Source organism: Castor canadensis, chromosome 14 (assembly GCF_047511655.1).
Source record: "Castor canadensis chromosome 14, mCasCan1.hap1v2, whole genome shotgun sequence".
NCBI classification, from domain to species: domain Eukaryota; kingdom Metazoa; phylum Chordata; class Mammalia; order Rodentia; family Castoridae; genus Castor; species Castor canadensis.
The window spans coordinates 17,921,114-17,926,419 of record NC_133399.1 but is presented as its reverse complement, the minus strand read 5'-3'; the positions used below and the strand labels follow the sequence as shown (position 1 = coordinate 17,926,419).

Sequence of the window (5,306 nt, the reverse complement as noted above, 5' to 3'; positions counted from 1 at the left end):
AGTCCATGGATGGCCTTGAGCACAAACATAAGACTATCTGAAAATTAACCACACCACAAAATGGAGGGCTAAATTTATGAATATATGATACTTGCCCATGTTATTTTTATTTTTTATTTTTTATTGGCATGTTAAAATTATTTCTTTTACACTTCTTGAAACATGACTATAAATCTATATGAAAGTATTTCCACCAGATTAGTGTTGCAGATAATGTGTCACAGTTTTTCTCCTTTTTATTGGTATCTTCAGGCACATGTGGTAAATAAATGACTCAAGAATTTCAGAATTTCTTCTTCTGGGAGTTTCAGAGGGCTCAGACCAGCAACCTCTTATATTTGGACTGTTCCTATCCATGTACCTGGTCACTGTGCTTGGGAACCTACTCATCATCCTGGCCATAATCACTGATGTCCACCTGCACAGGCCCATGTATTTCTTCCTCTCCAACCTGTCCTTTGTGGTCATAGGTTTCACTACCACCACTGTCCCAAAGGTGCTCCTGAATATCCAGACACACAGCAAGGCCATCACCTACTCAGATTGTATCACCCAAATGTACCTTTTCCTAATCTTTTCAGTGTTGGACATCTTTCTGCTAACTGTCATGGCCTACGACTTCTTTGTAGCCATCTGTAGCCCCTTGCATTACACAATCATTATGAACCTTAGGCACTGTGTGTTGCTAATTCTGTTTTCCTGGATCCTTAGTGTCCTGCATTCCATGTTACAAAACTTAGTGGTACTGCATCTGCCATTCTGTAAAGATTTTCAAATCCCACACTTTTTCTGCGATCTTAATCAAGTCATCAACCATGCCTGTTCTGACACCTTTTTTAAATGATGTGGTGATTTGTTTGGCAGCTGTGATTCTGATTTGCTGTCTCCTCACTGGCATCCTTTACTCTTACTCCAGGAATGTTTTCTCCATCCATGCCATCTCATCAGCTCAGGGGAAATACAGAGCATTCTCCACCTGTGCATCTCACCTCTCAGTTGACTTCTTATTTTATAGTACAAGCACAGGAGTGTACCTCAGTTTTGCTTTGACATCAAACCCACACTCAACAGCAGGAGCCTCAGTGTTGTCACCCCCATGCTGAACCCTTTCATCTACAGTCTGGGGAAAATGACATCAACAGTGCTCTGAAAAAAACTTTTCAGATAGAAATAATGAGTCCCTCTTGTAATGACACTGAAGAAGTTCTCATGATTGTACCATGCAAAGCCTCACAATCACTCCTGTTGTTCTTTGACAAGACAGGGGAATGAGAAATGTTTCCTTCTATTTTGTTCTTGGAATTTTTCTTTTTCTGGTTTCAGATTTTTCTATACAACTCACTAACAAAATTTGCCCTCATATTTTTTATCTCTATGACAAACGAGAGTCTACATTTTTTCATTTTCAAATCTTTCCAATTGTTTTTCATTTGTAAATCTGTAATGCTTATAAATTCACAGCTATCCATGAGGACATGTTTTAGGAATAATTTTTTCTCAATGACATAGATGTCACCAGGTAATTTTCCTTTTATTAAAATAGTCAGAAATTTGACTATAATGGGGAAATCTTCATTTGGTCAAAGAAGCCTTATATAGGATTTTATAGTGGAAAAAGTCTGAGCTAGAGTTTCCACTTGCATAGTTGTCATTTCTGCAGTATGACTGCCTTAATTTCCTTACTGATTGTATTGATGTCAGCATCTTAGAGTGTATGGTTAGTGATGAGACTATTTTCTTATTTTAAGTATCTTGTTTCCAGTTTGGCTCACTTTTCAGTAAACAAAATGTCTTCTATGAGCGATCTATGCAACCTTCTTTACCAGGAAGATGTTTTAATACTTGTGACAATACTTTCTACATTTTCATTAGAACATGTTAATTGTACAATGTGGGAGGTTTCACTGTGATATTTCCATACACGCATATGACATACATTGATCACATCCTCCTTCCCCTACTATTTCTTATTTCCATGTTACTACTCCCTCTTATTTATCTTTCTTTTAATGATTATATGCATGTCATCATGATCATTTCTGCAATGCATACAATCAACTTCAGTCATATTTCTTGTATCATCTCCCTCTTATCCCTCCCTATAATGTTCCCTGTTTGATGTTCATGTCTATATTTTTCTTTAGATCTAGCTTCCACACATGAGAGAAGTTTTGCAGTATTTGTCCTTCTGAGCCTGGTTTTTTGTGCTGAATAGGATGATTCTCTATTGGACACATTTTCCTGCAAATAACCTAAATCCATTCTTCTTTATGGATGAATACAAGTTCAAAATAATATGACACATTTTCTGTGTTCATTCATTGGATGTTGGACACTAGTCTGATTACATAACTTGGCTATTGTGACTAGTGCTGGAATAAACTTATATGTAAATTATCTCTATTGTGTGATGACATTCTCTCCTTCCCTCATAGGTCCACTAGTGGTATAGCAGGTATAGCAGGTTTGTATGGTAATTTCAAGTTAATATACATATATGTGTGAATATGGCAGTGGTAAATAGGGAGCAGTATGGAGATGCCACATAACAGCTTTAGTAATCCTTGAATCCATGAAATTATTCTATGGTTTACTTTCTACATGACATATTTATGGGTACAATATATTTCCTACACATGTGAAAAACTTCCACGGAAGAAACCCAGCCTGTCTTTATTCACCCTCCACTGACCCACTTCCCAAAGTCTATTAACCATTATTCTACATTCAGGTGGACTTTTAAAGATGAATTTATGAACGAGAACATGTGGTCCTTGTCTTTTTGAATCTGGTTGACTTTAAATGGCAATATATCTTCCAGTACCTCCATGTTGCCAGACATGAGAGGCTTCCATTCTTCCTCCTACTTCAGTAATATTCATTGTGTACAAGCAACATGTTTTCTTTATCAATTCATCCCATGATGGTCCTCAAGTATTGTGAAAATTACAATGTACATGATTAGATGGGTGTTTTATTTGTTTTCTGAATTCATTTCCTTTTTGCCAGTCTTATATGTGGGGTATGACCTTGCTGTGTGGTTTTTCTTAATATTGTCATAGTGGAAGACGAATGAAGTTCACAAAGACCATTCTATTTCATTTCTTAGTTACATTTTATGGTTTTACTGGGATTTGTACTTTGGGGCTTCACATTGCTAAGCAAGTGCTGTGCCACATGAGCCATATAAGAAGCCTTCTGTGTTATAGCTTCCTCTTGCATACTATTCTACAATTATTTCAAAATAAAAATGTGTAATTAAAAGTTACAAGAGGGATGCTAGCAAGGCAAATATGGTTGATGTACTCTCTAAACAAGAATGAATATAGAATTTTTGAGCCTGTTAAAAACACTATAAGAAGAGGACTATGGTAGAAAGAAGAAGAATAGAGGACATGAACAAATTCAGATTATAATACATATATGCATGGAAATGGCACAAGAAAACTAATTGTACAGCTCTCTTTAAAAAGTCATTTGGTTTTATTCTACACAATCACAGAACAAGAGTGTGGAACAAGTCCTGTCTGGTGAAGTTGGTCCAGTGGAGGGAGAGGAAGTGGAGAAGGGTATAGGAGGGTGAATATGTAATTGGGAGACCTGTTGAAATGATGCCAAGAATGGGGGAGAGGAAATAAAGGAGAATGATGGAGAGGGTAAACTCAAGTATGATATAGTTGATACACTGTAAGAACTTTTGTAAATGCCACAATGTACCCCCACCCAGCACAACAATAAAAAAAGAAAAACAGAAAAAAGAAAAGTATCAAGGAGGGCATTTTTAGGACATTCATATTTTGACATTTTTCCATTTCTTTCTTCAATTTGCACATCCTTCTCACTGTCTTGAACATAATTTATATTTATAAAATATGCATTGCTTAAAATCACATATATTGTTCCAATAAAAGAAGGAAAATAAAAAAGAATGAATTCATGATGATATTCTCGAAATCAAAGAATAAATAAATGAAAAAGCATGATGAATTCAGGGCTTGCAGTCAATTCTCGTGCTTCTATAATAAATGATTCTGTGTAACAAAGTTTCTCTCTCTTGTGAAAGGTACAATGGGAATTTTCTTAAGATACCTGGAGCTGTGCTCTCCAATGCAAGTCACTGCTCTGGAGCTACAAAGAACCTAGCAAAGAGTATACCTCAGACTCTGGAGAATCTGGGAACTAAGAACTGCTAAAATTTCTAAGGAAGTTAGATTTCTGTAAGGCAGAGATTTCAGGAAAAAAATTGTAATAAAGACTGCATTCAACAGTTGATCCCTTGGGAACATAGAATGAGCAAGAAAATTTTCCTCCTTCCTCATAACAATGTTCCTTGGGGAAATCAGGAAGTGGCACAGAGTTTGGAGGCCTGAGAGGGAATGTACCTAATTATCTTAAGGAGCTAGAAATACATATTGAAGTGTGTAAGGTCCATTCTGCTGAATATCACTGCCATGACCTCCCAGGGTCTCAGACTCACAGGGATGGAATCTTTAGGAAGAAGTACTCTGTGTGGAAAACTGGATTTCCTTATGAATGTTGGATGGAGACTGAAGCTCTTTCCCAGATAAGACAGCAGGAAGGAGTGAAGCATTGCTCCCCTAGCCAGACTTAGGATTCTTAAGGCTTCAAAAGGAGCCACCATGTTTTTTTCTGGACAATCCTTCACCCTAAGGGACAACACCAGAGTCAAACTTCTGGTTTTTTTGGAAATATGGTTCTCACTTTTAGTGCAGCCAAGCTGAGAAATGAGTGTGATAACGCATGTGCTACCTGAGCTGAGGGCATGGTGAGAACTCAGAAGGGGAATGGCAAAATACTGTAATCATGCTTTCACTTAATTTCATTACTGTTATCCGGAGCTGTGTCCAGTGGTGGAAGCACATTTTAGTCGTTGTGCATTTACAGAAGGTGAAATTATAACTTAGATAGTGCTTTTTCCACTTACTCTAAAATATTTCTTAAATTCTATCTCCAGGCATTCATCAATTAAATTTTGAATTAGAGACTCACCTTACTTTGAATGAACCTTTGTTAATTTAGATCTTTTCATTGAGAATTTTTAGACTTTTATTCAATTAATTTAGTGCTGTTGCTTTGCAACCATTTATTTATGTGATCATTCTCTCTGTTGCACAAACACTTACTTTATTTTTTTCTCTAGTTCTAATTTTTAATCTTTTAGAAAACAAAAAATGAGGAAAAACACTTAATACCTATGCTCAACTGGATCTTACATTATGATGAAAAGTAAAATGCAATGAAATAAATGCATGTCTGGTGGAGTGACCCCACAGATAATCACATGA

At 36.4% G+C, this 5,306-nt stretch overlaps 1 pseudogene; it reads left to right on the top strand.

Annotated features, from left to right (window-relative positions):
- Window positions 1-355: 355 nt before the first annotated feature.
- Window positions 356-1,150, top strand: LOC109676070 (olfactory receptor 7A10-like; annotated as a pseudogene).
- The last annotated feature ends 4,156 nt before the right edge of the window (window positions 1,151-5,306 follow it).